Here is an 11663-nt window from a genome sequence, read left to right as displayed (position 1 = left end):
CCCAGGGACAGAGGAGCCTAGTGGGCTGCCGTCTATGGGGTCGCACAGAGTCAGACACGACTGAAGCAACTTAGCAGCAGCAGCAGCAGCAGAAGGGTATGGAAACCAGGATTGGCCAATACACTCCAGTATTCTTGCCTGGAGATTCCCCCTGACAAAGAAGCCTGGCAGGCAACAGTCTTCAGGGTCTGAAAGAGTTGGACACGACTGAAGTGACCCTGTGGACATAGACACAAGACTTTTTTTGCCTGTGGTAGCTCTGCCCCAGTGAGAGTTGAGTATGAGGGTGGTGCAGCTGCTTGGCTTGCAGGGACCCTGGCAGCACCAAATGTGCAGGGACACGGACTGCCTCTGCCACAGGAGTTATGGCCTTATCAGAGTCTTTTATCAAGCCTCTTGTAGCTGGCAATCAGAAGGCCTCTTTGACCAGTCTTTCTCCATAGCTCTGCCCGTTCAGGCACTTACAAGCCTCCCTTTCCTGGGATCCTTCTCTGTTTTTCACAATGTCAGACACACAGAGGGGCCCCCCTGGCTGGGGTCCTACTCTGTAGATCAGCAGGTCAGGCACTTAAAGGGGAACCCTGGGTGGGGTCCTACTCTGTAGTTCAGTGCCTCAGGCATTTGATTGGCCAGCCTCTCTATTGTTCAGCTGCGGATGCTGGCGTGTGGGGCGAGAGAGGCTATGGTGATACCTCCACCCCCTATGCATGACTCAGCAGTACTGCCTTGCTTCCATAGCTGCCTGGCTTTCCTCCACTGACATTTCCCACCACGATCTCCTCCCTTACATCCCCTCAATCCGTCTCTCTGCAGCCAACAGCAGCCCTCGCCCTGGGATTGCTCCACAATCTAAATTCCAGCTCCCTGCTGCTGCACCTTCCAGGGGACCAGCATTCCTATCTGGGGTATGTATGACTTCAGCAAGGACTGTCTGATTCTCATTCCATTTGGGCTGCCACAGACCAACTGTTTCACTCTCAGCCTTAAATGTTTCTCCTCTGACTCAGACAGTTGCCCCAATGTAGGGCTCAGACCCTTGCATCAGTTCCCCCACCTGCCGAGGGCAGGTCCAGTCTTACTAACACTCCTGTTTTTTCCCCTAGTTCCTTCATCCTACCAAGTTTTGTGTGGTGGTGTATATTATTTTCCATTGGTCAGTTACTCCTGTCCTCTCTCAGCTGGTGTTCTGCATGCACTTCTGTGTCTGAAGGTGTATTCCTGATGTATCGGTAGAGAGAGATGTACTTCACGTCCACCTACTCCTCCACCATCTTGTTCTCCCTTCAGCATCCTTGTCTTCTTCTTAATCTTAGAGGAAAACCTTTCAGCTTTTCACCACTGAGTATGATGTTAGCTGTGGGTTTGTCATATTTGGCCTTTATGATATTACGTATCTTCTGTACCCACTTTCTTTAGAGATTTTATCATAGATGAATGTTTAGTTTTTTTACCATGTTGTGCAGCTTGCAGGATCTTAGTTCCCAGACCAGAGATTGAACCCATGGCCATGATAGTGAAAGCAGTGAGTCCTAACTGGTCTGCTAGGGAAGTCCCTGATGTTCAATTTTGTGAAAAGCTTTTTCTGCACTTAGAGAGATGATCACATGGTTTTGTTTATTTTGGTTAATATGGTGTATCATGTTGACTGATTTGTGGATTTTGAACCATTCTTGCATTCCTGGGATAAATTTCACTTGATCATGGTATATAATCCATTTAATGTATTATTGAACTTGATTTGCTAATATTTTGTTGAGGATTCTTGTGTGTATGTTTATCAGGGATATTGGCCTATAAAGTTTTCTGTGTGTGGTGTCTTTGTCTAATTTTGGTATCAGGATAATACTGGCCTCAAAAAATGAGTTTGGAACCTTTCCTTCCTCCTCAATTTTTGAGAATACTTTGAGAAAGATAGGTATTGACTCTTCCTTAAATGTTTGATAGAATTCACCTGTGAAGCCATTTGGACCTGGACTTTTGTTTTTTGACAGTTCTTAGATTACTGATTTAGTTTTGTTACCAGTAATCAATCTATTTAGATTATCTATTTCTTCATGATTCATTCTTGGAATCACTGTATGTTTCTAGGAATCTATCCATTCTTCTAGATTGTCTAATTTGTGGCATATAATTTTTTGTAATATTCTTATGATTCTTTGTATTTCTGTGGTGGTTGTTGTGACTTCTGCTCATTCAGCTGTAATTTTATTTATTTGTGCTCTCTCTCTATCTGGCTAAACATTTGTTAGCCATTTGTTAGTCAATTTTGTTAATTTTTGCAAAGAACCAACCCTTAGTTTTATTGATTTTTTTCTAATTTTTTTAGTCTCTAGTTCATTTATTTCAAATCTGAGCTTTATTATTTCCCTCCTTCCACTAACTTTGGATTTTGTTTTTTCTTCTTTTTCTAGTTCCTGTACATGTATATTTAGATTAAGATTTTTCTTGTTTCTTGATATAGGCCTTTTACTATAAACTTATCTTTTAGAATTGCTTTTGCTGCATCCCATAGATTTTGGACAGAAGTGTCTTCATTTTCAATTTTCTAAATTGTTTTTTTCTACTTTGATTTCTTCATTGACCTATTGATTGTTTAGTACCTTGTTGTGTAGTCTACACGTTTGTGTTTCTTTCCTTGTAATTGACATCTAGTCTCATAGCATTGTGGTCAGGAAAAATGCTTGGTATGATTTCAATCTTCTTAAATTTAGACTTCTTTGTGGCCTAACATGTCCTCTTAGTGTTATTTTTACAGCCATTTCTCTTTGTTTTTTTCTATTCATTGTAGGTTTTTGGTTTGTGGTTCCTAAGAGATTCATATATATTATCTTGTAGTCATCTATTTTAAGCTGACAGCCACTTAAATTTGAAGGCATTCAAAAAACACTCTATTTTTATCCCCCAACCTGCATTTTATGTTTTTGATGACATATTTTGTCAATACATATTTTGATTTTGTGTCTCCCTTACCTAGTTATTTTAGTCATGATTGATTGTACTATGTTTTTTAACCTATATACTAGCTTTTAATTGCCTTTATCAATGAGATATTTTCTTTCATATATTTTATTTTAGTAGTGGCCTTTTTTTAACTTAAAAATGTACTTTAAATTTTCTTAAAAGGCCAGTTGTGTAGTGATGAACTCCTCTAGTTTTTGAATATTTGAGAAACTCTTTATCTGTCCTTCAATTCTGAATGATTACAGCACTGAATTGATTATTCTAGGTTGTAAGTTTTTCCTCTCAGTACTTTAAGCATATCCTGCCACTGCTCTATGGCCTGTAAATTTGTAAAGTTTCTGCTGAAAATTTTGCTGATAGTTTTATTGGGTTTCTTTTCTATGTGATTAGTTTTGTTTTTGTTTTTTTGTTTTTTTTTCCTTTGCTGCCTTTAAGATTATCTCTTTAACTTCTGCCATTTTAATTGTGATGACTTGGTGTGGATTTCTTTGGATTCATCTTTTGGGGACTCTGTGCATCCTGTACCTGGATGTCTGTTTCCTTCCCCAAGTTAGGGAAGTTTTCATCCATTATTTCTTCAAATAAGTCTTCTGTCCCTTCCTGTGTCTCTTTTCCTTCTGGGACCCATATAATGTGAATCTTAGGACACTCGATGTTGTCCCAGAGGTCCCTTAAACTATCCTCACTTTAAAAAATTCTTTTTTTTCCTGTTCTGATTGAGTGATTTCCACTATTCTGTCTTCTTGATTACTTATCCAGTCCTCTGTATCATGTAATCTGTTGTTAATTACCTCTAGAACATATTTTATTTCAGTCATTATATCCTTCAGTTCTGATTTGTTCTTCCCTATATTTTAAAAATCTTTGTTGAAGTTCTCACTGAGTTCCTCCACTCTGCTGAGTTCAGCGAGTATCTTCATGATTGTTTCTTGAACTCTTTATTATGTAAATTATTTATCTGCATTTCATTGGGTTTTTATTTTTCTGGGCTTTTATTTTGTTCCTCCATTTGGAACATGTTCCTGACTCCTCATTTTGTGTGCTTTTGGTCTTTGCTTCTATGAATAGGTGAAGGAGGGCCTTGTGTGGGAGCATCCTCTGTGTAGACTTCTTGCACCTGGAAGCTTTGGCAGATTAGTAGAACTGGAGTGGGCATGAGCCAAAGGAAGTCCCTGGGGAGTGCTGAACTAAGGCAACCTTGGCAGGGTGGCTTGAGCTGAAGAGGGTTGGACTGGTAGTGTTTCCCAGAGAGTGATGTTCCTGAGACCACCTTGATGGGAAGGCTGGAACTGAAATGGGCCTGGGCCAGGGTAATTCCTTGTGGGTATGCCACATTGGGGCCACTTTGGCAAAACGGCTGGGGCTAGGGTGGGCTTAGGCTGGATGCAGTCTCAGGAAGAGTTGTAACAAGGCCTCCATGGCAGAACAGCTGGAGCTGGATCAGGCACAAGCCTGGGAGTGGCTGGGGGCGACTTCACCTGAGACTGCCCTTGGTGAAATGGCTAGAGCTGGAATGGGCATGGGCCTGAGGGAATGCCTGGGGAACTCAAACAATGGCGTTCACTGATACCTCCGACCCTGGTGAGACCTCCAACAATTTCCTGCCCGTTAACCCAAAGCTCTAGGGTTAGTGAGTAGATTTCCTTTGCTTATAGTCTAGATGACTTTTAAATTGCTGTGTTTTCACTGTGTCTCAGGGTGGGTGAGTCTGTGCTCTGACCCCTCAGCAATATCCCTCCCTACTACGGATTTCCACATCAGGGAGATTCCATGTTCCCAATCTCTTCTACCCATTTCTATGTGAAGCTTCTCTTTGCAGTAGCAGTTCAATCAGCCAATTAGTTGTTCTTTAGGAGGAATTGCTCTATATATGAGGAGGCAAGCTCAGGGTCTTCCTATGCTGTTATCTTTGACCCCTTATTCAAAAGTTTTGCATTTCTTTGTTAAATTGATCTTAAATATGAGGAGAGGCAGTGGCTGAGTGCTCGGGCGCTGGGGGGCGGCCAGGATCGCTCCAGGCCACCGGGGCCACCCGCCCTGGTCACATGAGGGGCTGGATTCCTGCAGGGGGCCGCGTCTGGCTTGCCTCTGGGCGCGCCTGCGACCTGTCCACAGCGCTCAGCGCCTGTTCTCTGTGTTGCAGGTCTACCCGGAGACCCGGAGCAAGGGCGAGTCTGAGCAACATCCTCGACTTCCTGCGAGGCTGTGGGGTGTCCCTGCAGCTGGAGAAGTCTGATGCAAATGATTTGTATCAGGGGCAGAATTTCAACAAGGTCCTCAGCTCCTTAGTGATGCTGAACAAAGTAATAGCAGACATCGGCCTGGTGAGCGACTCCATGTGCGCCTGGCCCTCCTCCCACCGGATCAAGTCTTCTGACTCCCTGGGACCGCAGCCTTCATGGTAGGACTTCACAGTTGTTCCAGGGCCAGTACCACAGTTTGGACATGAGCGATAATATCAACAATCAGCTGGTCATCAGATCCAAGTTTAACTTCCAGCAGACGAATGAAGACAAGCTGTCCTTCAGGAAAGGAGACGTCATCCACGTCACGTGGGTGGAGGAGGGGGACTGGTGGGAGGGCGAGCACAACTGCAGGACTGGCTGGTTCCCCAGCAACTATTTGCACAAGATCAAGTCCAGCATAAAGCCTGTGTTACCCAAATCTGGAATCTTGAAGAGCCCTCCCAAAGGATTTGATACGACTGCCATTAACAAAAGCTATTACAATGTGGTGCTACAGAATATTTTGGAAACAGAAAATGAATATTCTAAAGAACTTCAGACAGTGCTTTCAATCTACCTACAGCCCCTGCAGACCAGTGAGAAGTTAAGTTCAGCAAACACTTCATATTTAATGGGAAATCTAGAAGAAATATGTTTTTTTCCAGCAAATGCTTGTACAGTCTTTAGAAGAATGCACCAAAATGCCAGAGACCCAGCAGAGGGTCAGGGACTGCTTCCTCAGCCTGATGCCACAAATGAAGACCCTGTACCTGGCATACTGTGCCAACCACCGTCCACGGTCAGCATTCTCACAGAGCACAGTGAGGAGCTGCGAGAGTTCATGGAGATGAAGGGTGCCAGCAGCCTGGGCATTCTCATGCTGACCACCAACCTCAGCAAGCCATTCATGTGTCTGGACAAGTACCCTGCACTGCTCAAGGAGCTGGAGAGACACATGGAGGATTATCACCCAGACAGACAGTATATTCAGAAATCCATGACCACCTTCAAAAACCTTTCAGCACAGTGTCAGGGGGTGTGGAAGAGGAAGGAGTTGGAGCCACAGATCCTGACAGAAGCCATCCGGAGCTGGGAGGGCGACAACATCAAGACCCTGGGCAGCGTTGTTTACGTGTGCCAGGTCCTGATCCAGTGTGCTGGCAGTGAGGAAAAGAATGAAAGATATCTTCTACTCTTTCCAGATATTTTGCTAATGTTGTCTGTCAGTCCTAGGATGAGTGGTTTTATATATCAGGGAAAGCTACCAATGACAGGAATGACAATCACAAAGCTCGAGGACAGTGAAAATCAGAGATGCATTTGAAATATCAGGGAGCATGATCAAGCAGATCTTGGTGTCCTGCAACAACCAGCAGGACCTCCACGAGTGGGTGGACCATCTGCAAAAGCAGATGAAGGTCACCCTGGCGGGCCTCTCACTCTGTGTTGTCTCACACCCTTGCTTCCCACTCCATCACCCGGTCCAGCAAGCATGCGGACAGCAAGCCTGTGCCGCTGACGCCCACCTACTGCACGCTGCCCCACCCCTCCCACCACCACACTCCACACACCACCATCAATCAACAGGGGGCCCCTAGAGCCTCCGAAGACCCCCAAGCCCTGGAGCCTGAGCTGCCTGTGACCCACACCCCTGCCTGCAGCCCTTGGCTGCCCTCTGCTACAAGGAGGACCTGAGCAAAAGTCCCAAGACCATGAAGAAGCTGCTCCTCAAGCACAGGCTGGAGCGGAAGCCTTCAGATGAGGAGTTCATGCTGAGGAAAAACAGCTGTGATGGAGGAGGATGTCCAGATCTTGAAGGTCATCAAGACTTACTTACCGCACCAGTGCCAAGACATGACAGACATTCAACTCAAGTTCACGCAAAGAATCTGCTCCACAAGTTTTGCTTCCAGAAGAAGAGAAAATTATAGCTGAAGAAACTAAAAGCAATGGTCAGACAGTGACAGAAGAAAAGAGTCTCGCTGACACCGTGTATGTGCTAAAAGATGAAGTCCAGGAATTAAGACAGGACAAGAAGATGAAGAAGTCTCTGGAGGAGGCTGCTGGCACCCTTCATCTCCATGAACTCTCGCAGCTCCTCACTGTGCTCTGTGAGAATGCTGACCGTGGACGGTGGTTGGCACAGTATGCCAGGTACAGGGTCTTCATTTGTGGCATCAGGCTGAGGAAGCAGTCCCTGACCCTCTGCTGGGTCTCTGGCATTTTGGTGCATTCTTCTAAAGACTGTACAAGCATTTGCTGGAAAAAAACATATTTCTTCTAGATTTCCCATTAAATATGAAGTGTTTGCTGAACTTAACCTAACCCTAACCCTAACCCTGATCTTCTGGATCAGTCTCAGGATCCAGAAGATCCTGGACCTGCAGGATCTTCTCCTGCAAAGATCTGGAGAAGCTGGTGAGGAAGGTTCTCAAGAACATGAACGACCCTGCTTGGGATGAGACGAACCTCTGAGAGGCGTCCTGGTGATTCATCAAGACCGGTTATGAGACTGAGCCAGAGCCCTGAGACCCCGCCCGTGACACTCAGGGCTGCAGGGAGGGGCTGCATGGCCGCTGCTTTCTGTGCATGGAGACGTGCAACCCGGGGCGGCTGTGAGGCACAGGCACTGAGGCCAGACCATGTGTCTCCTCCTCCACATCCAGTACCTTGTTTTGCAATAAGTGCAGTGACGGCATCTAGACTTGCGGGCTCTGAGTGAACATGTGTAAATATTATGTATAGGTTCCCTGTAAATGCCCCGTTCTGAATGCATACGGTGGTGGTTCTGTCTGGGCTGACTCCTGGGCTGCAGTCCCCTTCCACTAACTTCTCTGGTCCTGTACCCTGGGTCTTGTACTCACCATTCGTGGGGACCAGAGGCTGGAGATGCACAGGTGTTTCTGGGGGTGCCTGCTCTGCTCCCCCCATCCCCACCCCCCCGGCAGTGCTCTAGAAACACTTCCTACGGTGTCCACCTGCAGCTCACCTGGTTAGACCTGCAGAGGCCCTGTCTTCCCACCCCAGTCTCCTGGTAGAGCAGGGTCACAGTTGCCATGTGCCTCACTTGGGCTGAACCCGGGGGTCTGGGCCTCAGGCCCAAACCCGAGGAACCACATCTGCTGCCACTGGGTCCCATGACAGGTGTGTGCATGTCTGCCTCATGTGAGCACATGCATGGCAGACGGTGCCTGGCATGGGGGCTGGTCTGGTAACTTGGCCAGGTGCACCGTCCCGTCCTCCCAGAAGGAGCAAGCTCACTGGAGCTTGTAAATAAAGTGTGTTATTTATTGCACGTTGCTACAGACGGTGAGGATGGGCTGCCGGGTGCAGGTGGGCACTCTGTCCCATTGTGGGCGGTGGGCAGGCTTTCCGTGCTCACTGAGAACGCAGTGTCTGCACTGTTTCTGCAAAAGTACAGCAATAGAACACGCCCGAGATTCCCCAAGGAGTGGGGATTGAGACGGGGACCCTCACCCACCCCACCCCATGTCAAGTCCAGATAGCCAGGGCACGGAGGAGGGAGCCTGTCCTCGGGGCCTGGAGCCCAGCCCAGGGTCCAACTGGTTCACCGGACCTGCTCCTCTGCCCCGCTCTTCTGAAGAGGTCGTTTGTAAAGTGAAATGAACTTGTAAAGGATAAGTGTCGTGTCCTTAAAAGCCCAAGCCCCAGCTCCTGGATCAGGGATGTCTTGGAAACGCCCACGTGGCATTAGATGCAACTCTGACCTGCGCTCCTCTCACTGCGTCGGGCCAGCGGACGTCCCTGAGCTCCAAGCAGCTGCAGGTCTAGGCACCTGTGGTCCCCGCCTGCGGCCCCACCCTCAGACTTCCCTGCTCAGTGGGTGTGTCTGGCGCCGACGTTGACTATGACGACACTTGACTGTGTAAGGAGAACTGCAAACTTCTTGTGCTTAGCATTTTATTTTGTTCGTTAGTGGTAGGGCTAGAAAAGATGGTCCTTGAAGTGTTTTGTAAGCCTTGTTTTCACAATAGGCCCTTTGGTGATGTGTGAGACCTCGCAGTGGGAAACAGTCCAATCGAGTGTACTGAAGTTTGCTGCCTCGAGCAAATTCTAACTCAGGAACCACTTCGTCACCTGACTGTCCAGCACTTTGTGACAGGCGGTGTTGCCGCCCACGCCCCGACGTGGCACCTGCAGAACCTGCCTTAAATGTCGACTTTAGCATCGAGGGGGCACACGTGTGTTCTCACCGCCCCTTCTCCCGAGGGGTGACCATTGACATGCTTGTGTAACGCATCCTTCCTGGGTCCCAGTGTTTTACTAAGGTTTTTAGGGAGCAGAGACAATGCATCTGAGCAGTTCTTTCTACAAACCTGCCCTGTTGTCAGTGGACTGCAACCGTGTCTCCGTGGGATCTTTGAGGGGCTCAGGGTCCCAAGGGATATCAGGAAGGGGTCATCTGCCTCTGCCCCCACATTCCATGGACGAGGAGAGGGAGCCATGTCCTCGCCCGGGTGGGAGGAGACGTACTGGAGCCTTACACGGCCAGGAGACGTGCTCTGGAGCAGGTTGGGCCATTGTTGGGGACTCCTCGTGAGCCCCCAGTGCCCGCGCCCGTGTTTCTGTAGGATGCGCAGGGTCCCCGTTCACAGGCATGGGGATGCTCCACAAATGCCCCCACCAGTGTCCTGGCCTTGACTACTCATGCTACATTGTTGTAATTATTAAACTGACTATTATTCTTATGTTACAAAAAAAAAATGATCCTAAATATTTTATTCTATTTGGTACCATTGTAAATAGAATTTTCTTATATTACTAGTGTATAGAAATATAATTGATTTTGATCAATGAGACAGAATAGAAAGCCCAGAGATAAATCCACGTACCTATGGACACCTTATCTTTGACAAAGGAGGCAAGGATATACAATGGAAACAAGACAACCTCTTTAACAAGTGATGCTGAGAAAACTTGTCAACCACTTGTAAAAGAATGAAACTAGAACACTTTCTAACACCATACACAAAAATAAATTCAAAATGTGTTAAAGATCTAAATGTAAGACCAGAAACTATAAAACTCCTATAGGAGAACATAGGCAAAACACTCTCCGACATAAATCACAGCAGGATTCTCTATGACCCACCTCCCAGAATATTGAAAATAAAAGCAAAAATAAACAAATGGGACCTAATTAAACTTAAAAGCTTTTGCACAACAAAGGAAATTATAAGCAAGGTGAAAAGACAGCCTTCAGAATGGGAGAAAATAATAGCAAACAAAGTAACAGACAAATGATTAATCTCAAAAATATACACGTAACTCCTGCAGCTCAATTCCAGAAAAACAAATGACCCAATAAAAAAATGGGCCAAAGAACTAAACAGACATTTCTCCAAACAAAAAAGATATGGGACATATAGAAAACAAAAAGTAAAATGGCAGAAGTGAATCCAACTACATCAAAGTTAACATTAAATGCAAATAGATTAAGCAATCTAATCAAGGAGTTTGCCAGATCAGAAAAGAAAAAAGAACCTACTATATACTGCCTACAATAGACCCAATAGATTCAAAGACCCAAATAGGTTGAGAATAAAGAACAGAAAAAGCTATATCATGGAAAGAGCAGTGAAAAGAAACCTAGAGTGGCTTTAAAACAAACAAAATCTGTTACTAAGATAAAGAGAGACATTCCATAATGATAAATAGGTCAATACATTGGGAAAATAATAATATTGGGGGGAAAAAGTTAACAAGAGAGTTACAAAATACATGAAGCAACCAGTGACAGAAATGAAGGACAAAATGGACAATTTATTGATATTATTTGGGGTTTTCAATACCACACTTTCAAAAATGTATAGAACAATTAGGCAGAATATCAACAAGGAAATAGAAGACTTTAACAACAGTGTAAACTAACTAGACATTACAGATATCTACAGAACAATAGAACTCAACAACAATAGAAAAACCCTTCTCATGGACATAGAACACTCCCCAAGACCACAAAGAAGGGCATAAAATAAATCTCAGTGCATTTTAAGGAACTGAAATCATACAGTCTATGTTCTTCAACCACAATGGTATGAAATTAGAAATCAACACAACCATGTGGGTACTAAACAACACATCCCTAAGTAATCAATGAACCAAAGGAGAAATCACAAAGGAAATTAGACTATACTTTGAGATGAGTGGAAAGGAATGCACAACATAAAACTAATGGGACTGAATGAAAGCAGAGTGATTAGAGGAAAATTTGTAACTGAAAACACTTATAGAAGAAGAAAGGTCTCAAGTTAGTAACCTCATCTTCCACCTTAAGACACTGGAAAGAGAAGAGCAAAATAGCCTAAAGCAAGACGAAGAAAGAAAATAATAAATATTTCAGGGAAAATTAATAAAATAGAAAATAGAAAATTAATATGGAATGTCAATAACACCAAAAGTTGGTTCTTCAAAAAGATCAACTAAATTGACAAACTTTTAGCTAGACTTAGCAAT

General features: G+C 45.1%; 1 pseudogene; it reads left to right on the top strand.

Moving 5' to 3' along the window:
* Window positions 1–782: 782 nt before the first annotated feature.
* Window positions 783–7661, top strand: LOC122689945 (annotated as a pseudogene).
* The last annotated feature ends 4002 nt before the right edge of the window (window positions 7662–11663 follow it).

The sequence above is a fragment of the Cervus elaphus genome, chromosome X (genome assembly GCF_910594005.1).
Source record: "Cervus elaphus chromosome X, mCerEla1.1, whole genome shotgun sequence".
Classification (NCBI taxonomy): Eukaryota; Metazoa; Chordata; class Mammalia; order Artiodactyla; family Cervidae; genus Cervus; species Cervus elaphus.
Note: the sequence above shows the minus strand (reverse complement) of the source record. Positions and strands in the feature narration are given on the sequence as shown.